The sequence below is a fragment of the Rhipicephalus microplus genome, unplaced genomic scaffold (assembly GCF_043290135.1).
Source record: "Rhipicephalus microplus isolate Deutch F79 unplaced genomic scaffold, USDA_Rmic scaffold_12, whole genome shotgun sequence".
Taxonomy (NCBI): Eukaryota; Metazoa; Arthropoda; class Arachnida; order Ixodida; family Ixodidae; genus Rhipicephalus; species Rhipicephalus microplus.
Genome location: NW_027464585.1, coordinates 51,843,616 through 51,871,041, shown reverse-complemented (window position 1 = coordinate 51,871,041; position 27,426 = coordinate 51,843,616). Strand labels below are relative to the sequence as shown.

The 27,426-nt window shown below is 53.3% G+C and overlaps 3 non-coding genes across 3 annotated transcripts; all 3 read left to right on the top strand.

Annotated features, from left to right (window-relative positions):
- The first annotated feature begins 9,209 nt into the window (after positions 1 to 9,209).
- Positions 9,210 to 9,286, top strand: TRNAN-GUU (transfer RNA asparagine (anticodon GUU)). The gene has a single exon. It is a non-coding gene; the product is annotated as a tRNA-Asn (tRNA).
- Positions 9,287 to 10,379: 1,093 nt separating this feature from the next.
- TRNAN-GUU (transfer RNA asparagine (anticodon GUU)) lies at positions 10,380 to 10,456 on the top strand. The gene has a single exon. It is a non-coding gene; the product is annotated as a tRNA-Asn (tRNA).
- A 3,881-nt stretch (positions 10,457 to 14,337) lies between these two features.
- TRNAN-GUU (transfer RNA asparagine (anticodon GUU)) lies at positions 14,338 to 14,414 on the top strand. The gene has a single exon. It is a non-coding gene; the product is annotated as a tRNA-Asn (tRNA).
- Positions 14,415 to 27,426: the final 13,012 nt, after the last annotated feature.

Genomic DNA, 27,426 nt, shown 5'->3' with positions numbered 1-27,426 from the left:
GGTGTTAACCGAAAGGTTGGAGGTTGGAGCCCTCCCGGGAGTGGTGTGTTGCTTTTTTCTTTGCGCTGATAGCTTTGAAGATATGTTCTGATGGTGGTGAGAGTGGAGCACGACTGTCTCCATGGCGCAATTGGCTAGCGCGATGGGCTGTTAACCAAAAGTTTGGAGGTTCGAGCCCACCCGGTGGTGGTGCGGCGCTTTTTTTTCTTTGGGCTGATAATCTGAAGAAATGTTCTGACGGTGGTGAGAGTGAAGCACGACTGTCTCCGTGGCGCAATTGGCTAGCGCGATCGGCTGTTAACCGAAAGGTTGGAGGTTCGAGCCCTCCCGAAAGTGGTGTGTTGCTTTTTTGCTTTTGGCTGATAGCTCTGAGGAAATGTTCTGACGGTGGTGAAAGTGTAGCGCGACTGTCTCCGTTGCGCAACTGGCTCGGGCGATCAGCTGTTAACCGAAGGGTTGGAGGTTCGAGCCCACCTGGGGTGGTGGGGCGCTTTTTTTTCTTTGGGCCGATAGATTGAAGATATGTTATGCTGGTGGTGAGAGTAGAGCAGGACTGTCTCCGTGGCGTAATTGGCTAGCGCGATCGGCTGTTAACCGAAAGGTTGGAGGTTCGAGCCCTCCTGGGAGTGGTGTGTTGCTTTTTCCTTTGCGCTGATAGCTTTGAAGATATGTTTTGACGGTAGTGAGAGTGGAGCACGACTGTCTCCATGGCGCAATTGGCTAGCGCGATGGGCTGTTAACCAAAAGTTTGGAGGTTCGAGCCCACCCGGTGGTGGTGCGGCGCTTTTTTTTCTTTGGGCTGATAATCTGAAGAAATGTTCTGACGGTGGTGAGAGTGAAGCACGACTGTCTCCGTGGCGCAATTGGCTAGCGCGATCGGCTGTTAACCGAAAGGTTGGAGGTTCGAGCCCTCCCGAAAGTGGTGTGTTGCTTTTTTGCTTTTGGCTGATAGCTCTGAGGAAATGTTCTGACGGTGGTGAAAGTGTAGCGCGACTGTCTCCGTTGCGCAACTGGCTCGGGCGATCAGCTGTTAACCGAAGGGTTGGAGGTTCGAGCCCACCTGGGGTGGTGGGGCGCTTTTTTTTCTTTGGGCCGATAGATTGAAGATATGTTATGCTGGTGGTGAGAGTAGAGCAGGACTGTCTCCGTGGCGTAATTGGCTAGCGCGATCGGCTGTTAACCGAAAGGTTGGAGGTTCGAGCCCTCCTGGGAGTGGTGTGTTGCTTTTTCCTTTGCGCTGATAGCTTTGAAGATATGTTTTGACGGTAGTGAGAGTGGAGCGCGACTGTCTCCGTGGCGCAATTGGCTAGAGCAATCGGCTGTTAACCAAAAGGTTGGAGGTTCGAGCCCACCCGGGGTGGTGCGGCGCTTTTTTTTGGGCCGATAGCTTTGAAGATATGTTATGCTGGTGGTGAGAGTATAACAGGACTGTCTCCGTGGCGTAATTGGCTAGCGCGATCGGGGGTAATCCGAAAGGTTGGAGGTTGGAGCCCTCCCGGGAGTGGTGTGTTGCTTTTTTCTTTGCGCTGATAGCTTTGAAGATATGTTCTGATGGTGGTGAGAGTGGAGCACGACTGTCTACATGGCGCAATTGGCTAGCGCGATGGGCTGTTAACCAAAAGTTTGGAGGTTCGAGCCCACCCGGTGGTGGTGCGGCGCTTTTTTCCCTTTGGGCTGATAGCTCTGAGGAAATGTTCTGACGGTGGTGAGAGTGGAGCACGACTGTCTCCGTGGCGCAATTGGCTAGCGCGATCGGCTGTTAACTGAAAGGTTGGAGGTTCGATCTCTCCCGGGAGTGTTGGTTGCTTTTTTCTTTGCACTGATAGCTTTGAAGATATGTTCTGTCGGTGGTGAGAGTGGAGCAGGACTGTCACCGTGGCGCAATTGGCTAGCGCGATCGACTGTTAACCGAAAAGTTGGAGGTTCGAGCCCTCCCAGGATTGGTGTGTTGATTTTTTCTTTGAGCTGATAGCTTTGAAGATATGTTCTGATGGTGGTGAGAGTGGAGCAGGACTGTCTCCGTGGCGCAATTGGCTAGCGCGATGGACTGTTAACCAAAAGTTTGGAGGTTAGAGCCCACCCGGTGGTGGTGCGGCGCTTTTGTTCCTATGGGCTGATAGCTCTGAGGAAATGTTCTGACGGTGGTGAGAGTGGAGCACGACTGTCTCCGTGGCGCAATTGGCTAGCGCGATCGGCTGTTAACTGAAAGGTTGGAGGTTCGATCTCTCCCGGGAGTGTTGTGTTGCTTTTTTCTTTGCACTGATAGCTTTGAAGATATGTTCTGATGGTGGTGAGAGTGGAGCAGGACTGTCTCCGTGGCGCAATTGGCTAGTGCGATCGGCTGTTAACCGAAAGGTTGGAGGTTCGCGCCCACCCGGTGGTGCTGTGGTGGTTTTTTTCTTTGGCTGATAGCTTTGAAGATATGTTCTGATGGTGGTGAGAGTGGAGCAGGACTGTCTCCGTGACTGGCGCAATTGGCTAGCGCGATTGGCTGTAGACCGAAAGGTTGGAGGTTCGAGCCCACCCGGTGGTGGTGCGGCGCTTTTTTTGGGGCTGATAGTCTGAAGAAATGTTCTGACGGTGGTGAGAGTGGAGCACGACTGTCTCCGTGGCGCATTTGGCTAGCGCGATCGGCTGTTAACTGAAAGGTTGGAGGTTCGATCCCTCCCGGGAGTGGTGTGTTGCTTTTTTCTGTGCGCTGATAGCTTTGAAGATATGTTCTGACGGTGGTGAGAGTGGAGCAGGACTGTCTCCGTGGCTGGCGCAATTGGCTAGCGCGATCGGCTGTAGACCAAAAGGTTGGAGGTTAGAGCCCACCCGGTGGTGGTGCGGCGCTTTTTTTTCTTTGGGCTGATAATCTGAAGAAATGTTCTGACGGTGGTGAGAGTGAAGCACGACTGTCTCCGTGGCGCAATCGGCTAGCGCGATCGGCTGTTAACCGAAAGGTTGGAGGTTCGAGCCCTCGCGAGAGTGGTGTGTTGCTTTTTTTCTTTGGGCTGATAGCTTTGAAGTTATGTTCTGATGGTGGTGAGAGTGGAGCACGACTGTCTCTGTGGCGCAATTGGCTAGTGCGATGGGCTGTTAACCAAAAGGTTGGAGGTTCAAGCCCACCCGGTGGTGGTGCGGCGTTTTTTTTCTTTGGGCTGATAGCTCTGAGGAAATGTTCTGACGGTGGTGAAAGTCTAGCGCGACTGTCTCCGTGGCGCAATTGGCTCGCGCGATCGGCTGTTAACTGAAAAGTTGGAGGTTCGAGCCCTCCCGAAAGTGGTGTGTTGCTTTTTTTCTTCTGGCTGATAGCATTGAAGATATGTTCTGATGGTGGTGAGAGTGGAGCAGGATTGTGTCCGTGGCGCAATTGGCTAGCGCGATCGGCTGTTAACCGAAAGGTTGAGGTTCGAGCCCACCCGGTGGTGCTGCGGCGGTTTTTTTTGGGCTGATAGCTTTGAAGATATGTTATGCTGGTGGTGAGAGTATAACAGGACTGTCTCCGTGGCGTAATTGGCTAGCGCGATCGGGTGTTAACCGAAAGGTTGGAGGTTGGAGCCCTCCCGGGAGTGGTGTGTTGCTTTTTTCTTTGCGCTGATAGCTTTGAAGATATGTTCTGATGGTGGTGAGAGTGGAGCACGACTGTCTCCATGGCGCAATTGGCTAGCGCGATGGGCTGTTAACCAAAAGTTTGGAGGTTCGAGCCCACCCGGTGGTGGTGCGGCGCTTTTTTTTCTTTGGGCTGATAATCTGAAGAAATGTTCTGACGGTGGTGAGAGTGAAGCACGACTGTCTCCGTGGCGCAATTGGCTAGCGCGATCGGCTGTTAACCGAAAGGTTGGAGGTTCGAGCCCTCCCGAAAGTGGAGTGTTGCTTTTTTGCTTTTGGCTGATAGCTCTGAGGAAATGTTCTGACGGTGGTGAAAGTGTAGCGCGACTGTCTCCGTTGCGCAACTGGCTCGGGCGATCAGCTGTTAACCGAAGGGTTGGAGGTTCGAGCCCACCTGGGGTGGTGGGGCGCTTTTTTTTCTTTGGGCCGATAGATTGAAGATATGTTATGCTGGTGGTGAGAGTAGAGCAGGACTGTCTCCGTGGCGTAATTGGCTAGCGCGATCGGCTGTTAACCGAAAGGTTGGAGGTTCGAGCCCTCCTGGGAGTGGTGTGTTGCTTTTTCCTTTGCGCTGATAGCTTTGAAGATATGTTTTGACGGTAGTGAGAGTGGAGCGCGACTGTCTCCGTGGCGCAATTGGCTAGAGCAATCGGCTGTTAACCAAAAGGTTGGAGGTTCGAGCCCACCCGGGGTGGTGCGGCGCTTTTTTTTGGGCCGATAGCTTTGAAGATATGTTATGCTGGTGGTGAGAGTATAACAGGACTGTCTCCGTGGCGTAATTGGCTAGCGCGATCGGGGGTAATCCGAAAGGTTGGAGGTTGGAGCCCTCCCGGGAGTGGTGTGTTGCTTTTTTCTTTGCGCTGATAGCTTTGAAGATATGTTCTGATGGTGGTGAGAGTGGAGCACGACTGTCTACATGGCGCAATTGGCTAGCGCGATGGGCTGTTAACCAAAAGTTTGGAGGTTCGAGCCCACCCGGTGGTGGTGCGGCGCTTTTTTCCCTTTGGGCTGATAGCTCTGAGGAAATGTTCTGACGGTGGTGAGAGTGGAGCACGACTGTCTCCGTGGCGCAATTGGCTAGCGCGATCGGCTGTTAACTGAAAGGTTGGAGGTTCGATCTCTCCCGGGAGTGTTGGTTGCTTTTTTCTTTGCACTGATAGCTTTGAAGATATGTTCTGTCGGTGGTGAGAGTGGAGCAGGACTGTCACCGTGGCGCAATTGGCTAGCGCAATCGACTGTTAACCGAAAAGTTGGAGGTTCGAGCCCTCCCAGGATTGGTGTGTTGATTTTTTCTTTGAGCTGATAGCTTTGAAGATATGTTCTGATGGTGGTGAGAGTGGAGCAGGACTGTCTCCGTGGCGCAATTCGCTAGCGTGATCGGCTGTTAACCGAAAGGTTGGAGGTTCGAGCCCACCCGGTGGTGCTGCGGCGGTTTTTTTCTTTGGCTGATAGCTTTGAAGATATGTTTAGATGGTGGTGAGAGTGGAGCAGGACTGTCTCCGTGGCTGGCGCAATTCGCTAGCGCGATCGGCTGTAGACCGAAAGGTTGGAGGTTCGAGCCCACCCGGTGGTGGTGCGGCGCTTTTTTTTCTTTGGGTTGATAATCTGAAGAAATGTTCTGACGGTGGTGAGATGAAGCACGACTGTCTCCGTGGCGCAATCGGCAAGCGCGATCGGCTGTTAACCGAAAGGTTGGAGGTTCGAGCCCTCCCGAGAGTGGTGTGTTGCTTTTTTTCTTTGGGCTGATAGCTTTGAAGATTTGTTCTGATGGTGGTGAGAGTGGAGCACGACTGTCTCCGTGGCGCAATTGGCTAGCGCGATGGGATGTTAACCAAAAGGTTGGAGGTTCGAGCCCACCCGGTGGTGGTGCGGCGTTTTTTTTTCTTTGGGCTGATAGCTCTGAGGAAATGTTCTGATGGTGGTGAAAGTCTAGCGCGACTGTCTCCGTGGCGCAATTGGCTCGCGCGATCGGCTGTTAACTGAAAAGTTGGAGGTTCGAGCCCTCCCGAGAATGGTGTGTTGCTTTTTTTTCTTTGGGCTGATAGCATTGAAGATATGTTCTAATGGTGGTGAGAGTGGAGCAGGATTGTCTCCGTGGCGCAATTGGCTAGCGCGATCGGCTGTTAACCGAAAGGTTGAGCTCCGAGCCCACCCGGTGGTGCTGCGGCGGTTTTTTTTCTTTGGGCTGATAGCTTTGAAGATATGTTTTGACGGTGGTGAGAGTGGACCACGACTGTCTCCGTGGCGCAATTGGCTAGAGCGATCGGCTGTTAACCGAAAGGTTGGAGGTTCGAGCCCACCCGGGGTGGTGCGGCGCTTTTTTTCTTTGGGCCGATAGCTTTGAAGATATGTTATGCTGGTGGTGAGAGTATAACAGGACTGTCTCCATGGCGTAATTGGCTAGCGCGATCGGGTGTTAACCGAAAGGTTGGAGGTTCGAGCCCTCCCGGGAGTGGTGTGTTGCTTTTTTCTTTGCGCTGATAGCTTTGAAGATATGTTCTGATGGTGGTGAGAGTGGAGCACGACTGTCTCCATGGCGCAATTGGCTAGCGCGATGGACTGTTAACCAAAAGTTTGGAGGTTTGAGCCCACCCGGTGGTGGTGCGGCGCTTTTTTTCCTATGGGCTGATAGCTCTGAGGAAATGTTCTGACGGTGGTGAGAGTGGAGCACGACTGTCTCCGTGGCGCAATTGGCTAGCGCGATCGGCTGTTAACTGAAAGGTTGGAGGTTCGATCTCTCCCGGGAGTGTTGTGTTGCTTTTTTCTTTGCACTGATAGCTTTGAAGATATGTTCTGTCGGTGGTGAGAGTGGAGCAGGACTGTCGCCGTGGCGCAATTGGCTAGCGCGATCGACTGTTAACCGAAAAGTTGGAGGTTCGAGCCCTCCCAGGATTGGTGTGTTGATTTTTTCTTTGAGCTGATAGCTTTGAAGATATGTTCTGATGGTGGTGAGAGGGGAGCACGACTGTCTCCGTGGCGCAATTGGCTAGCGCGATCGGCTGTTAACCGAAAGGTTGGAGGTTCGAGCCCACCCGGTGGTGCTGCGGCGGTTTTTTTCTTTGGCTGATAGCTTTGAAGATATGTTCTGATGGTGGTGAGAGTGCAGCAGGACTGTCTCCGTGGCTGGCGCAATTGGCTAGCGCGATCGGCTGTAGACCGAAAGGTTGGAGGTTCGAGCCCACCCGGTGGTGGTGCGGCGCTTTTTTTTCTTTGGGCTGATAATCTGAAGAAATGTTCTGACGGTGGTGAGAGTGGAGCACGACTGTCTCCGTGGCGCAATTGGCTAGCGCGATGGGCTGTTAACCAAAAGGTTGGAGGTTCGCGCCCAACCGGTGGTGGTGCGGCGCTTTTTTTCCTTTGGGCTGATAGCTCCGAGGAAATGTTCTGACGGTGGTGAAAGTCGGGCGCGACTGTCTCCGTGGCGCAATTGGCTCGCGCGATCGGCTGTTAACTGAAAGGTTGGAGGTTCGAGCCCTTCTGAGAGTTGTGTGTTGCTTTTTTCTTTGCGCTGATAGCTTTGAAGATTTGTTCTGAAGGTGGTGAGAGTGGAGCACGACTGTCTCCGTGGCGCAATTGGCTAGCGGGATCGGCTGTTAACCGAAAGGTTGGAGGTTCGACCCCACCGGGTGGTGGTTCGGCGCTTTTTTTTCTTTGCACTGAAAGCTTTGGAGAAATGTTCCGACGGTGGTGAGAGTGGAGCAGGACTGTCTCCGTGGCTGGCGCAATTGGCTAGCGCGATTGGCTGTAGACCAAAAGGTTGGAGGTTAGAGCCCACCCGGTGGTGGTGCGGCGCTTTTTTTCTTTGGGCTGATAATCTGAAGAAATGTTCTGACGGTGGTGAGAGTGAAGCACGACTGTCTCCGTGGCGCAATAGGCTAGCGCGATCGGCTGTTAACCGAAAGGTTGGAGGTTCGAGCCCTCCCGAGAGTGGTGTGTTGCTTTTTTTCTTTGGGCTGATAGCTTTGAAGATATGTTCTGATGGTGGTGAGAGTGGAGCACGACTGTCTCCGTGGCACAATTGGCTAGCGCGAGCGGCTGTTAACCGAATGGTTGGAGGTTCGAGCCCACCCGGTGGTGGTGCGGCGCTTTTTTTGGGGGCTGATAGTCTGAAGAAATGTTCTGACGGTGGTGAGAGTGGAGCACGACTGTCTCCGTGGCGCATTTGGCTAGCGCGATTGGCTGTTAACTGAAAGTTTGGAGGTTCGATCCCTCCCGGGAGTGGTGTGTTGCTTTTTTCTGTGCGCTGATAGCTTTGAAGATATGTCCTGACGGTGGTGAGAGTGGAGCAGGACTGTCTCCGTGGCTGGCGCAATTGGCTAGCGCGATCGGCTGTAGACCAAAAGGTTGGAGGTTAGAGCCCACCCGGAGGTGGTGCGGCGCTTTTTTTTCTTTGGGCTGATAATCTGAAGAAATGTTCTGACGGTGGTGAGAGTGGAGCACGACTGTCTCCGTGGCGCAATTGGCTAGCGCGATGGGCTGTTAACCAAAAGTTTGGAGGTTCAAGCCCACCCGGTGGTGGTGCGGCGTTTTTTTTTCTTTGGGCTGATAGCTCTGAGGAAATGTTCTGACGGTGGTGAAAGTCTAGCGCGACTGTCTCCGTGGCGCAATTGGCTCGCGCGATCGGCTGTTAACTGAAAAGTTGGAGGTTTGAGCCCTCCCGAGAGTGGTGTGTTGCTTTTTTTTGGGCTGATAGCTTTGAATATATGTTCTGATGGTGGTGAGAGTGGAGCAGGATTGTCTCCGTGGCGCAATTGGCTAGCGCGATCGGCTGTTAATCGAAAGGTTGAGGTTCGAGCCCACCCGGTGGTGCTGCGGCGGTTTTTTTCTTTGGGCTGATAGCTTTGAAGATATGTTCTGATGGTAATGAGAGTGGAGCAGGACTGTCTCCGTGGCGCAATTGGCTAGCGCGATCGGCTGTTAACCGAAAGGTTGGAGGTTCGAGCTCTCCCGGGAGTGGTGTGTTGCTTTTTTCTTTGCGCTGATAGCTTTGAAGATATGTTCTGATGGTGGTGAGAGTGGAGCACGACTGTCTCCGTGGCTGGCGCAATTGGCTAGCGCGATCGGCTTTAGACCGAAAGGTTGGAGGTTCGAGCCCACCCGGTGGTGGTGCGGCGCTTTTTTTTCTTTGGGCTGATAATCTGAAGAAATGTTCTGACGGTGGTGAGAGTGAAGCACGACTGTCTCCGTGGCGCAATTGGCTTGCGCGATCGGCTGTTAACCAAAAGGTTGGAGGTTCGAGCCCTCCCGAAAGTGGTATGTTGCTTTTTTTCTTTTGGCTGATAGCTTTGAAGATATGTTCTGATGGTGGTGAGAGTGGAGCACGACTGTCTCCGTGGCGCAATTGGCTAGCGCGATGGGCTGTTAACCAAAAAGTTGGAGGTTTGAGCCCACCCGGTGGTGGTGCGGCGCTTTTTTTCTTTTGGGCTGATAGCTCTGAGGAAATGTTCTGACGGTGGTGAAAGTGTAGCGCGACTGTCTCCGTGGCGCAACTGGCTTGGGCGATCAGCTGTTAACCGAAAGGTTGGAGGTTCGAGCCCACCAAGGTGGTGGGGCGCTTTTTTCCTTTGGGCCGATAGTTTGAAGATATGTTATGCTGGTGGTGAGAGTATAGCAGGACTGTCTCCGTGGCGTAATTGGCTAGCGCGTTCGGCTGTTAACCGAAAGGTTGGAGGTTCGAGCCCTCCTGGGAGTGGTGTGTTGCTTTTTCCTTTGCGCTGATAGCTTTGAAGATATGTTTTGACGGTGGTAAGAGTGGAGCGCGACTGTCTCCGTGGCGCAATTGGCTAGAGCGATCGGCTGTTAACCGAAAGGTTGGAGGTTCGATCTCTCCCGGGAGTGTTGTGTTGCTTTTTTATTTTGCACTGATAGCTTTGAAGATATGTTCTGTCGGTGGTGAGAGTGGAGCAGGACTGTCGCCTGGCGCAATTGGCTAGCGTGATCGACTGTTAACCGAAAAGTTGGAGGTTCGAGCCCTCCCAGGATTGGTGTGTTGATTTTTTCTTTGAGCTGATAGCTTTGAAGATATGTTCTGATGGTGGTGAGAGTGGAGCAGGACTGTCTCCGCGCAATTGGCTAGCGCGATCGGCTGTTAACCGAAAGGTTGGAGGTTCGAGCCCACCCGGTGGTGCTGCGGCGGTTTTTTCTTTGGCTGATAGCTTTGAAGATATGTTCTGATGGTGGTGAGAGTGGAGCAGGACTGTCTCCGTGGCTGGCGCAATTCGCTAGCGCGATCGGCTGTAGACCGAAAGGTTGGAGGTTCGAGCCCACCCGGTGGTGGTGCGGCGCTTTTTTTTCTTTGGGCTGATAATCTGAAGAAATGTTCTGACGGTGGTGAGAGTGAAGCACGACTGTCTTCGTGGCGCAATCGGCTAGCGCGATCGGCTGTTAACCGAAAGGTTGGAGGTTCGAGCCCTCCCGAGAGTGGTGTGTTGCTTTTTCTCTTTGGGCTGATAGCTTTGAAGATATGTTCTGATGGTGGTGAGAGTGTAGCACGACTGTCTCCGTGGCGCAATTGGCTAGCGCGAGGGGCTGTTAACCAAAAGGTTGGAGGTTCGAGCCCAACCGGTGGTGGTGCGGCGCTTTTTTTCTTTTGGGCTGATAGCTCTGAGGAAATGTTCTGACGGTGGTGAAAGTGTAGCGCGACTGTCTCCGTGGCGCAACTGGCTTGGGCGATCAGCTGTTAACCGAAAGGTTGGAGGTTCGAGCCCACCAAGGTGGTGGGGCGCTTTTTTCCTTTGGGCCGATAGTTTGAAGATATGTTATGCTGGTGGTGAGAGTATAGCAGGACTGTCTCCGTGGCGTAATTGGCTAGCGCGTTCGGCTGTTAACCGAAAGGTTGGAGGTTCGAGCCCTCCTGGGAGTGGTGTGTTGCTTTTTCCTTTGCGCTGATAGCTTTGAAGATATGTTTTGACGGTGGTAAGAGTGGAGCGCGACTGTCTCCGTGGCGCAATTGGCTAGAGCGATCGGCTGTTAACCGAAAGGTTGGAGGTTCGATCTCTCCCGGGAGTGTTGTGTTGCTTTTTTATTTTGCACTGATAGCTTTGAAGATATGTTCTGTCGGTGGTGAGAGTGGAGCAGGACTGTCGCCTGGCGCAATTGGCTAGCGTGATCGACTGTTAACCGAAAAGTTGGAGGTTCGAGCCCTCCCAGGATTGGTGTGTTGATTTTTTCTTTGAGCTGATAGCTTTGAAGATATGTTCTGATGGTGGTGAGAGTGGAGCAGGACTGTCTCCGCGCAATTGGCTAGCGCGATCGGCTGTTAACCGAAAGGTTGGAGGTTCGAGCCCACCCGGTGGTGCTGCGGCGGTTTTTTCTTTGGCTGATAGCTTTGAAGATATGTTCTGATGGTGGTGAGAGTGGAGCAGGACTGTCTCCGTGGCTGGCGCAATTCGCTAGCGCGATCGGCTGTAGACCGAAAGGTTGGAGGTTCGAGCCCACCCGGTGGTGGTGCGGCGCTTTTTTTTCTTTGGGCTGATAATCTGAAGAAATGTTCTGACGGTGGTGAGAGTGAAGCACGACTGTCTTCGTGGCGCAATCGGCTAGCGCGATCGGCTGTTAACCGAAAGGTTGGAGGTTCGAGCCCTCCCGAGAGTGGTGTGTTGCTTTTTCTCTTTGGGCTGATAGCTTTGAAGATATGTTCTGATGGTGGTGAGAGTGTAGCACGACTGTCTCCGTGGCGCAATTGGCTAGCGCGAGGGGCTGTTAACCAAAAGGTTGGAGGTTCGAGCCCAACCGGTGGTGGTGCGGCGCTTTTTTTCTTTTGGGCTGATAGCTCTTAGGAAATGTTCTGACGGTGGTGAAAGTCTGGCGCGACTGTCTCCGTGGCGCAATTGGCTCGCGCGATCGGCTGTTAACTGAAAGGTTGGAGGTTCGAGCCCTCCCGAGAGTGGTGTGTTGCTTTTTTTTGCGCTGATAGCTTTGAAGATTTGTTCTGAAGGTGGTGAGAGTGGAGCATGACTGTCTCCGTGGCGCAATTGGCTAGCGGGATCGGCTGTTAACCGAAAGGTTGAAGGTTCGACCCCACCGGGTGGTGGTTCGGCGCTTTTTTTTCTTTGCGCTGAAAGCTTTGGAGAAATGTTCCAACGGTGGTGCGAATGGCGCACGACTGTCTCCGTGGCACAATTGGCTAGCGCGAGCGGCTGTTAACCGAATGGTTGGAGGTTCGAGCCCACCCGGTGGTGGTGCGGCGTTTTTTTTCTTTGGGCTGATAGCTCTGAGGAAATGTTCTGACGGTGGTGAAAGTCTAGCGCGACTGTCTCCGTGGCGCAATTGGCTCGCGCGATCGGCTGTTAACTGAAAAGTTGGAGGTTCGAGCCCTCCCGGGAGTGGTGTGTTGCTTCTTTCTTTGCGCTGATAGCTTTGAAGATATGTTCTGATGGTGGTGAGAGTGGAGCACGACTGTCTCCATGGCGCAATTGGCTAGCGCGATGCGCTGTTAACCAAAAGTTTGGAGGTTCGAGCCCACCCGGTGGTGGTGCGGCGCTTTTTTTTCTTTGGGCTGATAATCTGAAGAAATGTTCTGACGGTGGTGAGAGTGAAGCACGACTGTCTCCGTGGCGCAATTGGCTAGCGCGATCGGCTGTTAACCGAAAGGTTGGAGGTTCGAGCCCTCCCGAAAGTGGTGTGTAGCTTTTTTGCTTTTGGCTGATAGCTCTGAGGAAATGTTCTGACGGTGGTGAAAGTGTAGCGCGACTGTCTCCGTTGCGCAACTGGCTCGGGCGATCAGCTGTTAACCGAAAGGTTGGAGGTTCGAGCCCACCTGGGGTGGTGGGGCGCTTTTTTTTCTTTGGGCCGATAGTTTGAAGATATGTTATGCTGGTGGTGAGAGTATAGCAGGACAGTCTCCGTGGCGTAATTGGCTAGCGCGATCGGCTGTTAACCGGAAGGTTGGAGGTTCGAGCCCTCCTGGGAGTGGTGTGTTGCTTTTTCCTTTGCGCTGATAGCTTTGAAGATATGTTTTGACGGTGGTGAGAGTGGAGCGCGACTGTCTCCGTGGCGCAATTGGCTAGAGCAATCGGCTGTTAACCAAAAGGTTGGAGGTTCGAGCCCCCCCGGGCTGGTGCGGCGCTTTTTTTGGGCCGATAGCTTTGAAGATATGTTATGCTGGTGGTGAGAGTATAACAGGACTGTCTCCGTGGCGTAATTGGCTAGCGCGATCGGGTGTTAACCGAAAGGTTGGAGATTGGAGCCCTCCCGGGAGTGGTGTGTTGCTTTTTTCTTTGCGCTGATAGCTTTGAAGATATGTTCTGATGGTGGTGAGAGTGGAGCACGACTGTCTCCGTGGCTGGCGCAATTGGCTAGCGCGATCGGCTTTAGACCGAAAGGTTGGAGGTTCGAGCCCACCCGGTGGTGGTGCGGCGCTTTTTTTTCTTTGGGCTGATAATCTGAAGAAATGTTCTGACGGTGGTGAGAGTGAAGCACGACTGTCTCCGTGGCGCAATTGGCTTGCGCGATCGGCTGTTAACCAAAAGGTTGGAGGTTCGAGCCCTCCCGGGAGTGTTGTGTTGCTTTTTTATTTTGCACTGATAGCTTTGAAGATATGTTCTGTCGGTGGTGAGAGTGGAGCAGGACTGTCTCCGTGGCTGGCGCAATTGGCTAGCGCGATCGGCTTTAGACCGAAAGGTTGGAGGTTCGAGCCCACCCGGTGGTGGTGCGGCGCTTTTTTTTCTTTGGGCTGATAATCTGAAGAAATGTTCTGACGGTGGTGAGAGTGAAGCACGACTGTCTCCGTGGCGCAATTGGCTAGAGCGATCGGCTGTTAACCGAAAGGTTGGAGGTTCGATCTCTCCCGGGAGTGTTGTGTTGCTTTTTTATTTTGCACTGATAGCTTTGAAGATATGTTCTGTCGGTGGTGAGAGTGGAGCAGGACTGTCGCCTGGCGCAATTGGCTAGCGTGATCGACTGTTAACCGAAAAGTTGGAGGTTCGAGCCCTCCCAGGATTGGTGTGTTGATTTTTTCTTTGAGCTGATAGCTTTGAAGATATGTTCTGATGGTGGTGAGAGTGGAGCAGGACTGTCTCCGCGCAATTGGCTAGCGCGATCGGCTGTTAACCGAAAGGTTGGAGGTTCGAGCCCACCCGGTGGTGCTGCGGCGGTTTTTTCTTTGGCTGATAGCTTTGAAGATATGTTCTGATGGTGGTGAGAGTGGAGCAGGACTGTCTCCGTGGCTGGCGCAATTCGCTAGCGCGATCGGCTGTAGACCGAAAGGTTGGAGGTTCGAGCCCACCCGGTGGTGGTGCGGCGCTTTTTTTTCTTTGGGCTGATAATCTGAAGAAATGTTCTGACGGTGGTGAGAGTGAAGCACGACTGTCTTCGTGGCGCAATCGGCTAGCGCGATCGGCTGTTAACCGAAAGGTTGGAGGTTCGAGCCCTCCCGAGAGTGGTGTGTTGCTTTTTCTCTTTGGGCTGATAGCTTTGAAGATATGTTCTGATGGTGGTGAGAGTGTAGCACGACTGTCTCCGTGGCGCAATTGGCTAGCGCGAGGGGCTGTTAACCAAAAGGTTGGAGGTTCGAGCCCAACCGGTGGTGGTGCGGCGCTTTTTTTCTTTTGGGCTGATAGCTCTGAGGAAATGTTCTGACGGTGGTGAAAGTGTAGCGCGACTGTCTCCGTGGCGCAACTGGCTTGGGCGATCAGCTGTTAACCGAAAGGTTGGAGGTTCGAGCCCACCAAGGTGGTGGGGCGCTTTTTTCCTTTGGGCCGATAGTTTGAAGATATGTTATGCTGGTGGTGAGAGTATAGCAGGACTGTCTCCGTGGCGTAATTGGCTAGCGCGTTCGGCTGTTAACCGAAAGGTTGGAGGTTCGAGCCCTCCTGGGAGTGGTGTGTTGCTTTTTCCTTTGCGCTGATAGCTTTGAAGATATGTTTTGACGGTGGTAAGAGTGGAGCGCGACTGTCTCCGTGGCGCAATTGGCTAGAGCGATCGGCTGTTAACCGAAAGATTGGAGGTTCGATCTCTCCCGGGAGTGTTGTGTTGCTTTTTTATTTTGCACTGATAGCTTTGAAGATATGTTCTGTCGGTGGTGAGAGTGGAGCAGGACTGTCGCCTGGCGCAATTGGCTAGCGTGATCGACTGTTAACCGAAAAGTTGGAGGTTCGAGCCCTCCCAGGATTGGTGTGTTGATTTTTTCTTTGAGCTGATAGCTTTGAAGATATGTTCTGATGGTGGTGAGAGTGGAGCAGGACTGTCTCCGCGCAATTGGCTAGCGCGATCGGCTGTTAACCGAAAGGTTGGAGGTTCGAGCCCACCCGGTGGTGCTGCGGCGGTTTTTTCTTTGGCTGATAGCTTTGAAGATATGTTCTGATGGTGGTGAGAGTGGAGCAGGACTGTCTCCGTGGCTGGCGCAATTCGCTAGCGCGATCGGCTGTAGACCGAAAGGTTGGAGGTTCGAGCCCACCCGGTGGTGGTGCGGCGCTTTTTTTTCTTTGGGCTGATAATCTGAAGAAATGTTCTGACGGTGGTGAGAGTGAAGCACGACTGTCTTCGTGGCGCAATCGGCTAGCGCGATCGGCTGTTAACCGAAAGGTTGGAGGTTCGAGCCCTCCCGAGAGTGGTGTGTTGCTTTTTCTCTTTGGGCTGATAGCTTTGAAGATATGTTCTGATGGTGGTGAGAGTGTAGCACGACTGTCTCCGTGGCGCAATTGGCTAGCGCGAGGGGCTGTTAACCAAAAGGTTGGAGGTTCGAGCCCAACCGGTGGTGGTGCGGCGCTTTTTTTCTTTTGGGCTGATAGCTCTTAGGAAATGTTCTGACGGTGGTGAAAGTCTGGCGCGACTGTCTCCGTGGCGCAATTGGCTCGCGCGATCGGCTGTTAACTGAAAGGTTGGAGGTTCGAGCCCTCCCGAGAGTGGTGTGTTGCTTTTTTTTGCGCTGATAGCTTTGAAGATTTGTTCTGAAGGTGGTGAGAGTGGAGCATGACTGTCTCCGTGGCGCAATTGGCTAGCGGGATCGGCTGTTAACCGAAAGGTTGAAGGTTCGACCCCACCGGGTGGTGGTTCGGCGCTTTTTTTTCTTTGCGCTGAAAGCTTTGGAGAAATGTTCCAACGGTGGTGCGAATGGCGCACGACTGTCTCCGTGGCACAATTGGCTAGCGCGAGCGGCTGTTAACCGAATGGTTGGAGGTTCGAGCCCACCCGGTGGTGGTGCGGCGTTTTTTTTCTTTGGGCTGATAGCTCTGAGGAAATGTTCTGACGGTGGTGAAAGTCTAGCGCGACTGTCTCCGTGGCGCAATTGGCTCGCGCGATCGGCTGTTAACTGAAAAGTTGGAGGTTCGAGCCCTCCCGGGAGTGGTGTGTTGCTTCTTTCTTTGCGCTGATAGCTTTGAAGATATGTTCTGATGGTGGTGAGAGTGGAGCACGACTGTCTCCATGGCGCAATTGGCTAGCGCGATGCGCTGTTAACCAAAAGTTTGGAGGTTCGAGCCCACCCGGTGGTGGTGCGGCGCTTTTTTTTCTTTGGGCTGATAATCTGAAGAAATGTTCTGACGGTGGTGAGAGTGAAGCACGACTGTCTCCGTGGCGCAATTGGCTAGCGCGATCGGCTGTTAACCGAAAGGTTGGAGGTTCGAGCCCTCCCGAAAGTGGTGTGTAGCTTTTTTGCTTTTGGCTGATAGCTCTGAGGAAATGTTCTGACGGTGGTGAAAGTGTAGCGCGACTGTCTCCGTTGCGCAACTGGCTCGGGCGATCAGCTGTTAACCGAAAGGTTGGAGGTTCGAGCCCACCTGGGGTGGTGGGGCGCTTTTTTTTCTTTGGGCCGATAGTTTGAAGATATGTTATGCTGGTGGTGAGAGTATAGCAGGACAGTCTCCGTGGCGTAATTGGCTAGCGCGATCGGCTGTTAACCGGAAGGTTGGAGGTTCGAGCCCTCCTGGGAGTGGTGTGTTGCTTTTTCCTTTGCGCTGATAGCTTTGAAGATATGTTTTGACGGTGGTGAGAGTGGAGCGCGACTGTCTCCGTGGCGCAATTGGCTAGAGCAATCGGCTGTTAACCAAAAGGTTGGAGGTTCGAGCCCCCCCGGGCTGGTGCGGCGCTTTTTTTGGGCCGATAGCTTTGAAGATATGTTATGCTGGTGGTGAGAGTATAACAGGACTGTCTCCGTGGCGTAATTGGCTAGCGCGATCGGGTGTTAACCGAAAGGTTGGAGATTGGAGCCCTCCCGGGAGTGGTGTGTTGCTTTTTTCTTTGCGCTGATAGCTTTGAAGATATGTTCTGATGGTGGTGAGAGTGGAGCACGACTGTCTCCGTGGCTGGCGCAATTGGCTAGCGCGATCGGCTTTAGACCGAAAGGTTGGAGGTTCGAGCCCACCCGGTGGTGGTGCGGCGCTTTTTTTTCTTTGGGCTGATAATCTGAAGAAATGTTCTGACGGTGGTGAGAGTGAAGCACGACTGTCTCCGTGGCGCAATTGGCTTGCGCGATCGGCTGTTAACCAAAAGGTTGGAGGTTCGAGCCCTCCCGAAAGTGGTATGTTGCTTTTTTTCTTTTGGCTGATAGCTTTGAAGATATGTTCTGATGGTGGTGAGAGTGGAGCACGACTGTCTCCGTGGCGCAATTGGCTAGCGCGATGGGCTGTTAACCAAAAAGTTGGAGGTTTGAGCCCACCCGGTGGTGGTGCGGCGCTTTTTTTCTTTTGGGCTGATAGCTCTGAGGAAATGTTCTGACGGTGGTGAAAGTGTAGCGCGACTGTCTCCGTGGCGCAACTGGCTCGGGCGATCAGCTGTTAACCGAAAGGTTGGAGGTTCGAGCCCACCAAGGTGGTGGGGCGCTTTTTTCCTTTGGGCCGATAGTTTGAAGATATGTTATGCTGGTGGTGAGAGTATAGCAGGACTGTCTCCGTGGCGTAATTGGCTAGAGCGTTCGGCTGTTAACCGAAAGGTTGGAGGTTCGAGCCCTCCTGGGAGTGGTGTGTTGCTTTTTCCTTTGCGCTGATAGCTTTGAAGATATGTTTTGACGGTGGTAAGAGTGGAGCGCGACTGTCTCCGTGGCGCAATTGGCTAGAGCGATCGGCTGTTAACCGAAAGGTTGGAGGTTCGATCTCTCCCGGGAGTGTTGTGTTGCTTTTTTATTTTGCACTGATAGCTTTGAAGATATGTTCTGTCGGTGGTGAGAGTGGAGCAGGACTGTCGCCTGGCGCAATTGGCTAGCGTGATCGACTGTTAACCGAAAAGTTGGAGGTTCGAGCCCTCCCAGGATTGGTGTGTTGATTTTTTTTTGAGCTGATAGCTTTGAAGATATGTTCTGATGGTGGTGAGAGTGGAGCAGGACTGTCTCCGCGCAATTGGCTAGCGCGATCGGCTGTTAACCGAAAGGTTGGAGGTTCGAGCCCACCCGGTGGTGCTGCGGCGGTTTTTTCTTTGGCTGATAGCTTTGAAGATATGTTCTGATGGTGGTGAGAGTGGAGCAGGACTGTCTCCGTGGCTGGCGCAATTCGCTAGCGCGATCGGCTGTAGACCGAAAGGTTGGAGGTTCGAGCCCACCCGGTGGTGGTGCGGCGCTTTTTTTTCTTTGGGCTGATAATCTGAAGAAATGTTCTGACGGTGGTGAGAGTGAAGCACGACTGTCTTCGTGGCGCAATCGGCTAGCGCGATCGGCTGTTAACCGAAAGGTTGGAGGTTCGAGCCCTCCCGAGAGTGGTGTGTTGCTTTTTCTCTTTGGGCTGATAGCTTTGAAGATATGTTCTGATGGTGGTGAGAGTGTAGCACGACTGTCTCCGTGGCGCAATTGGCTAGCGCGAGGGGCTGTTAACCAAAAGGTTGGAGGTTCGAGCCCAACCGGTGGTGGTGCGGCGCTTTTTTTCTTTTGGGCTGATAGCTCTTAGGAAATGTTCTGACGGTGGTGAAAGTCTGGCGCGACTGTCTCCGTGGCGCAATTGGCTCGCGCGATCGGCTGTTAACTGAAAGGTTGGAGGTTCGAGCCCTCCCGAGAGTGGTGTGTTGCTTTTTTTTGCGCTGATAGCTTTGAAGATTTGTTCTGATGGTGGTGAGAGTGGAGCATGACTGTCTCCGTGGCGCAATTGGCTAGCGGGATCGGCTGTTAACCGAAAGGTTGAAGGTTCGACCCCACCGGGTGGTGGTTCGGCGCTTTTTTTTCTTTGCGCTGAAAGCTTTGGAGAAATGTTCCAACGGTGGTGCGAATGGCGCACGACTGTCTCCGTGGCACAATTGGCTAGCGCGAGCGGCTGTTAACCGAATGGTTGGAGGTTCGAGCCCACCCGGTGGTGGTGCGGCGTTTTTTTTCTTTGGGCTGATAGCTCTGAGGAAATGTTCTGACGGTGGTGAAAGTCTAGCGCGACTGTCTCCGTGGCGCAATTGGCTCGCGCGATCGGCTGTTAACTGAAAAGTTGGAGGTTCGAGCCCTCCCGGGAGTGGTGTGTTGCTTCTTTCTTTGCGCTGATAGCTTTGAAGATATGTTCTGATGGTGGTGAGAGTGGAGCACGACTGTCTCCATGGCGCAATTGGCTAGCGCGATGCGCTGTTAACCAAAAGTTTGGAGGTTCGAGCCCACCCGGTGGTGGTGCGGCGCTTTTTTTTCTTTGGGCTGATAATCTGAAGAAATGTTCTGACGGTGGTGAGAGTGAAGCACGACTGTCTCCGTGGCGCAATTGGCTAGCGCGATCGGCTGTTAACCGAAAGGTTGGAGGTTCGAGCCCTCCCGAAAGTGGTGTGTAGCTTTTTTGCTTTTGGCTGATAGCTCTGAGGAAATGTTCTGACGGTGGTGAAAGTGTAGCGCGACTGTCTCCGTTGCGCAACTGGCTCGGGCGATCAGCTGTTAACCGAAAGGTTGGAGGTTCGAGCCCACCTGGGGTGGTGGGGCGCTTTTTTTTCTTTGGGCCGATAGTTTGAAGATATGTTATGCTGGTGGTGAGAGTATAGCAGGACAGTCTCCATGGCGTAATTGGCTAGCGCGATCGGCTGTTAACCGGAAGGTTGGAGGTTCGAGCCCTCCTGGGAGTGGTGTGTTGCTTTTTCCTTTGCGCTGATAGCTTTGAAGATATGTTTTGACGGTGGTGAGAGTGGAGCGCGACTGTCTCCGTGGCGCAATTGGCTAGAGCAATCGGCTGTTAACCAAAAGGTTGGAGGTTCGAGCCCCCCCGGGCTGGTGCGGCGCTTTTTTTTGGGCCGATAGCTTTGAAGATATGTTATGCTGGTGGTGAGAGTATAACAGGACTGTCTCCGTGGCGTAATTGGCTAGCGCGATCGGGTGTTAACCGAAAGGTTGGAGATTGGAGCCCTCCCGGGAGTGGTGTGTTGCTTTTTTCTTTGCGCTGATAGCTTTGAAGATATGTTCTGAAGGTGTTGAGAGTGGAGCACGACTGTCTCCATGGCGCAATTGGCTAGCGCGATCGGCTGTTAACCGAAAGGTTGGAGGTTCGAGCCCACCCGGTGGTGCTGCGGCGGTTTTTTTCTTTGGCTGATAGCTTTGAAGATATGTTCTGATGGTGGTGAGAGTGGAGCAGGACTGTCTCCGTGGCTGGCGCAATTCGCTAGCGCGATCGGCTGTAGACCGAAAGGTTGGTGGTTCGAGCCCACCCGGTGGTGGTGCGGCGCTTTTTTTTCTTTGGGTTGATAATCTGAAGAAATGTTCTGACGGTGGTGAGAGTGAAGCACGACTGTCTCCGTGGCGCAATCGGCAAGCGCGATCGGCTGTTAACCGAAAGGTTGGAGGTTCGAGCCCTCCCGAGAGTGGTGTGTTGCTTTTTTTCTTTGGGCTGATAGCTTTGAAGATTTGTTCTGATGGTGGTGAGAGTGGAGCACGACTGTCTCCGTGGCGCAATTGGCTAGCGCGATGGGATGTTAACCAAAAGGTTGGAGGTTCGAGCCCACCCGGTGGTGGTGCGGCGTTTTTTTTTCTTTGGGCTGATAGCTCTGAGAAAATGTTCTGATGGTGGTGAAAGTCTAGCGCGACTGTCTCCGTGGCGCAATTGGCTCGCGCGATCGGCTGTTAACTGAAAAGTTGGAGGTTCGAGCCCTCCCGAGAATGGTGTGTTGCTTTTTTTTCTTTGGGCTGATAGCATTGAAGATATGTTCTAATGGTGGTGAGAGTGGAGCAGGATTGTCTCCGTGGCGCAATTGGCTAGCGCGATCGGCTAATAACCGAAAGGTTGAGGTTCGAGGCCACCCGGTGGTGCTGCGGCGGTTTTTTTTTGGGCTGATAGCTTTGAAGATATGTTTTGACGGTGGTGAGAGTGGACCGCGACTGTCTCCGTGGCGCAATTGGCTAGAGCGATCGGCTGTTAACCGAAAGGTTGGAGGTTCGAGCCCACCCGGGGTGGTGCGGCGCTTTTTTTCTTTGGGCCGATAGCTTTGAAGATATGTTATGCTGGTGGTGAGAGTATAACAGGACTGTCTCCATGGCGTAATTGGCTAGCGCGATCGGGTGTTAACCGAAAGGTTGGAGGTTCGAGCCCTCCCGGGAGTGGTGTGTTGCTTTTTTCTTTGCGCTGATAGCTTTGAAGATATGTTCTGATGGTGGTGAGAGTGGAGCACGACTGTCTCCATGGCGCAATTGGCTAGCGCGATGGACTGTTAACCAAAAGTTTGGAGGTTCGAGCCCACCCGGTGGTGGTGCGGCGGTTTTTTTCTTTGGCTGATAGCTTTGAAGATATGTTCTGATGGTGGTGAGAGTGGAGCAGGACTGTCTCCGTGGCTGGCGCAATTGGCTAGCACGATCGGCTGTAGACCGAAAGGTTGGAGGTTCGAGCCCACCCGGTGGTGGTGCGGCGCTTTTTTTTCTTTGGGCTGATAATCTGAAGAAATGTTCTGACGGTGGTGAGAGTGGAGCACGACTATCTCCGTGGCGCAATTGGCTAGCGCGATGGGCTGTTAACCAAAAGGTTGGAGGTTCGCGCCCAACCGGTGGTGGTGCGGCGCTTTTTTTCCTTTGGGCTGATAGCTCCGAGGAAATGTTCTGACGGTGGTGAAAGTCTGGCGCGACTGTCTCCGTGGCGCAATTGGCTCGCGCGATCGGCTGTTAACTGAAAGGTTGGAGGTTCGAGCCCTTCCGAGAGTTGTGTGTTGCTTTTTTCTTGGCGCTGATAGCTTTGAAGATTTGTTCTGATGGTGGTGAGAGTGGAGCACGTCTGTCTCCGTGGCGCAACTGGCTAGCGGGATCGGCTGTTAACCGAAAGGTTGGAGGTTCGACCCCACCGGGTGGTGGTTCGGCGCTTTTTTTTCTTTGCGCTGAAAGCTTTGGAGAAATGTTCCGACGGTGGTGAGAGTGGAGCAGGACTGTCTCCGTGGCTGGCGCAATTGGCTAGCGCGATCGGCTGTAGACCAAAAGGTTGTAGGTTAGAGCCCACCCGGTGGTGGTGCGGCGCTTTTTTTCTTTGGGCTGATAATCTGAAGAAATGTTCTGACGGTGGTGAGAGTGAAGCACGACTGTCTCCGTGGCGCAATAGGCTGGCGCGATCGGCTGTTAACCGAAAGGTTGGAGGTTCGAGCCCTCCCGAGAGTGGTGTGTTGCTTTTTTTCTTTGAGCTGATAGCTTTGAAGATATGTTCTGATCGTGGTGAGAGTGGAGCACGACTGTCTCCGTGGCACAATTGGCTAGCGCGAGCGGCTGTTAACCGAATGGTTGGAGGTTCGAGCCCACCCGGTGGTGGTGCGGCGCTTTTTTTGGGGCTGATAGTCTGAAGAAATGTTCTGACGGTGGTGAGAGTGGAGCACGAGTGTCTCCGTGGCGCATTTGGCTAGCGCGATCGGCTGTTAACTGAAAGGTTGGAGGTTCGATCCCTCCCGGGAGTGGTGTGTTGCTTTTTTCTGTGTGCTGATAGCTTTGAAGAGATGTTCTGACGGTGGTGAGAGTGGAGCAGGACTGTCTCCGTGGCTGGCGCAATTGGCTAGCGCGATCGGCTGTAGACCAAAAGGTTGGAGGTTAGAGCCCACCCGGTGGTGGTGCGGCGCTTTTTTTTTCTTTGGGCTGATAATCTGAAGAAATGTTCTGACGGCGGTGAGAGTGGAGCACGACTGTTTCCGTGGCGCAATTGGCTAGCGCGATGGGCTGTTAACCAAAAGGTTGGAGGTTCAAGCCCACCCGGTGGTGGTGCGGCGTTTTTTTTCTTTGGGCTGATAGCTCTGAGGAAATGTTCTGACGGTGGTGAGAGTGGAGCAGGACTGTCTCCGTGGCGCAATTGGCTCGCGCGATCGGCTGTTAACTGAAAAGTTGGAGGTTTGAGCCCTCCCGAGAGTGGTGTGTTGCTTTTTTTTTGGGCTGATAGCATTGAATATATGTTCTAATGGTGGTGAGAGTGGAGCAGGATTGTCTCCGTGGCGCAATTGGCTAGCGCGATCGGCTGTTAACCGAAAGGTTGAGGTTCGAGCCCACCCAGTGGTGCTGCGGCGGTTTTTTTTCTTTGGGCTGATAGCTTTGAAGATATGTTTGACGGTGGTGAGAGTGGACCGCGACTGTCTCCGTGGCGCAATTGGCTAGAGCGATCGGCTGTTAACCGAAAGGTTGGAGGTTCGAGCCCACCCGGGGTGGTGCGGCGCTTTTTTTCTTTGGGCCGATAGCTTTGAAGATATGTTATGCTGGTGGTGAGAGTATAACAGGACTGTCTCCATGGCGTAATTGGCTCGCGCGATCGGGTGTTAAAGAAAGGTTGGAGGTTCGAGCCCTCCCGAGAGTGGTGTGTTGCTTTTTTTTGCGCTGATAGCTTTGAAGATTTGTTCTGATGGTGGTGAGAGTGGAGCATGACTGTCTCCGTGGCGCAATTGGCTAGCGGGATCGGCTGTTAACCGAAAGGTTGAAGGTTCGACCCCACCGGGTGGTGGTTCGGCGCTTTTTTTTCTTTGCGCTGAAAGCTTTGGAGAAATGTTCCAACGGTGGTGCGAATGGCGCACGACTGTCTCCGTGGCACAATTGGCTAGCGCGAGCGGCTGTTAACCGAATGGTTGGAGGTTCGAGCCCACCCGGTGGTGGTGCGGCGTTTTTTTTCTTTGGGCTGATAGCTCTGAGGAAATGTTCTGACGGTGGTGAAAGTCTAGCGCGACTGTCTCCGTGGCGCAATTGGCTCGCGCGATCGGCTGTTAACTGAAAAGTTGGAGGTTCGAGCCCTCCCGGGAGTGGTGTGTTGCTTCTTTCTTTGCGCTGATAGCTTTGAAGATATGTTCTGATGGTGGTGAGAGTGGAGCACGACTGTCTCCATGGCGCAATTGGCTAGCGCGATGCGCTGTTAACCAAAAGTTTGGAGGTTCGAGCCCACCCGGTGGTGGTGCGGCGCTTTTTTTTCTTTGGGCTGATAATCTGAAGAAATGTTCTGACGGTGGTGAGAGTGAAGCACGACTGTCTCCGTGGCGCAATTGGCTAGCGCGATCGGCTGTTAACCGAAAGGTTGGAGGTTCGAGCCCTCCCGAAAGTGGTGTGTAGCTTTTTTGCTTTTGGCTGATAGCTCTGAGGAAATGTTCTGACGGTGGTGAAAGTGTAGCGCGACTGTCTCCGTTGCGCAACTGGCTCGGGCGATCAGCTGTTAACCGAAAGGTTGGAGGTTCGAGCCCACCTGGGGTGGTGGGGCGCTTTTTTTTCTTTGGGCCGATAGTTTGAAGATATGTTATGCTGGTGGTGAGAGTATAGCAGGACAGTCTCCGTGGCGTAATTGGCTAGCGCGATCGGCTGTTAACCGGAAGGTTGGAGGTTCGAGCCCTCCTGGGAGTGGTGTGTTGCTTTTTCCTTTGCGCTGATAGCTTTGAAGATATGTTTTGACGGTGGTGAGAGTGGAGCGCGACTGTCTCCGTGGCGCAATTGGCTAGAGCAATCGGCTGTTAACCAAAAGGTTGGAGGTTCGAGCCCCCCCGGGCTGGTGCGGCGCTTTTTTTTGGGCCGATAGCTTTGAAGATATGTTATGCTGGTGGTGAGAGTATAACAGGACTGTCTCCGTGGCGTAATTGGCTAGCGCGATCGGGTGTTAACCGAAAGGTTGGAGATTGGAGCCCTCCCGGGAGTGGTGTGTTGCTTTTTTCTTTGCGCTGATAGCTTTGAAGATATGTTCTGAAGGTGTTGAGAGTGGAGCACGACTGTCTCCATGGCGCAATTGGCTAGCGCGATCGGCTGTTAACCGAAAGGTTGGAGGTTCGAGCCCACCCGGTGGTGCTGCGGCGGTTTTTTTCTTTGGCTGATAGCTTTGAAGATATGTTCTGATGGTGGTGAGAGTGGAGCAGGACTGTCTCCGTGGCTGGCGCAATTCGCTAGCGCGATCGGCTGTAGACCGAAAGGTTGGTGGTTCGAGCCCACCCGGTGGTGGTGCGGCGCTTTTTTTTCTTTGGGTTGATAATCTGAAGAAATGTTCTGACGGTGGTGAGAGTGAAGCACGACTGTCTCCGTGGCGCAATCGGCAAGCGCGATCGGCTGTTAACCGAAAGGTTGGAGGTTCGAGCCCTCCCGAGAGTGGTGTGTTGCTTTTTTTCTTTGGGCTGATAGCTTTGAAGATTTGTTCTGATGGTGGTGAGAGTGGAGCACGACTGTCTCCGTGGCGCAATTGGCTAGCGCGATGGGATGTTAACCAAAAGGTTGGAGGTTCGAGCCCACCCGGTGGTGGTGCGGCGTTTTTTTTTTCTTTGGGCTGATAGCTCTGAGAAAATGTTCTGATGGTGGTGAAAGTCTAGCGCGACTGTCTCCGTGGCGCAATTGGCTCGCGCGATCGGCTGTTAACTGAAAAGTTGGAGGTTCGAGCCCTCCCGAGAATGGTGTGTTGCTTTTTTTTCTTTGGGCTGATAGCATTGAAGATATGTTCTAATGGTGGTGAGAGTGGAGCAGGATTGTCTCCGTGGCGCAATTGGCTAGCGCGATCGGCTAATAACCGAAAGGTTGAGGTTCGAGGCCACCCGGTGGTGCTGCGGCGGTTTTTTTTTTGGGCTGATAGCTTTGAAGATATGTTTTGACGGTGGTGAGAGTGGACCGCGACTGTCTCCGTGGCGCAATTGGCTAGAGCGATCGGCTGTTAACCGAAAGGTTGGAGGTTCGAGCCCACCCGGGGTGGTGCGGCGCTTTTTTTCTTTGGGCCGATAGCTTTGAAGATATGTTATGCTGGTGGTGAGAGTATAACAGGACTGTCTCCATGGCGTAATTGGCTAGCGCGATCGGGTGTTAACCGAAAGGTTGGAGGTTCGAGCCCTCCCGGGAGTGGTGTGTTGCTTTTTTCTTTGCGCTGATAGCTTTGAAGATATGTTCTGATGGTGGTGAGAGTGGAGCACGACTGTCTCCATGGCGCAATTGGCTAGCGCGATGGACTGTTAACCAAAAGTTTGGAGGTTCGAGCCCACCCGGTGGTGGTGCGGCGGTTTTTTTCTTTGGCTGATAGCTTTGAAGATATGTTCTGATGGTGGTGAGAGTGGAGCAGGACTGTCTCCGTGGCTGGCGCAATTGGCTAGCACGATCGGCTGTAGACCGAAAGGTTGGAGGTTCGAGCCCACCCGGTGGTGGTGCGGCGCTTTTTTTTCTTTGGGCTGATAATCTGAAGAAATGTTCTGACGGTGGTGAGAGTGGAGCACGACTATCTCCGTGGCGCAATTGGCTAGCGCGATGGGCTGTTAACCAAAAGGTTGGAGGTTCGCGCCCAACCGGTGGTGGTGCGGCGCTTTTTTTCCTTTGGGCTGATAGCTCCGAGGAAATGTTCTGACGGTGGTGAAAGTCTGGCGCGACTGTCTCCGTGGCGCAATTGGCTCGCGCGATCGGCTGTTAACTGAAAGGTTGGAGGTTCGAGCCCTTCCGAGAGTTGTGTGTTGCTTTTTTCTTGGCGCTGATAGCTTTGAAGATTTGTTCTGATGGTGGTGAGAGTGGAGCACGTCTGTCTCCGTGGCGCAACTGGCTAGCGGGATCGGCTGTTAACCGAAAGGTTGGAGGTTCGACCCCACCGGGTGGTGGTTCGGCGCTTTTTTTTCTTTGCGCTGAAAGCTTTGGAGAAATGTTCCGACGGTGGTGAGAGTGGAGCAGGACTGTCTCCGTGGCTGGCGCAATTGGCTAGCGCGATCGGCTGTAGACCAAAAGGTTGTAGGTTAGAGCCCACCCAGTGGTGGTGCGGCGCTTTTTTTCTTTGGGCTGATAATCTGAAGAAATGTTCTGACGGTGGTGAGAGTGAAGCACGACTGTCTCCGTGGCGCAATAGGCTGGCGCGATCGGCTGTTAACCGAAAGGTTGGAGGTTCGAGCCCTCCCGAGAGTGGTGTGTTGCTTTTTTTCTTTGAGCTGATAGCTTTGAAGATATGTTCTGATCGTGGTGAGAGTGGAGCACGACTGTCTCCGTGGCACAATTGGCTAGCGCGAGCGGCTGTTAACCGAATGGTTGGAGGTTCGAGCCCACCCGGTGGTGGTGCGGCGCTTTTTTTGGGGCTGATAGCATGAAGAAATGTTCTGACGGTGGTGAGAGTGGAGCACGAGTGTCTCCGTGGCGCATTTGGCTAGCGCGATCGGCTGTTAACTGAAAGGTTGGAGGTTCGATCCCTCCCGGGAGTGGTGTGTTGCTTTTTTCTGTGTGCTGATAGCTTTGAAGATATGTTCTGACGGTGGTGAGAGTGGAGCAGGACTGTCTCCGTGGCTGGCGCAATTGGCTAGCGCGATCGGCTGTAGACCAAAAGGTTGGAGGTTAGAGCCCACCCGGTGGTGGTGCGGCGCTTTTTTTTCTTTGGGCTGATAATCTGAAGAAATGTTCTGACGGCGGTGAGAGTTTAGCACGACTGTTTCCGTGGCGCAATTGGCTAGCGCGATGGGCTGTTAACCAAAAGGTTGGAGGTTCAAGCCCACCCGGTGGTGGTGCGGCGTTTTTTTTCTTTGGGCTGATAGCTCTGAGGAAATGTTCTGACGGTGGTGAGAGTGGAGCAGGACTGTCTCCGTGGCGCAATTGGCTCGCGCGAT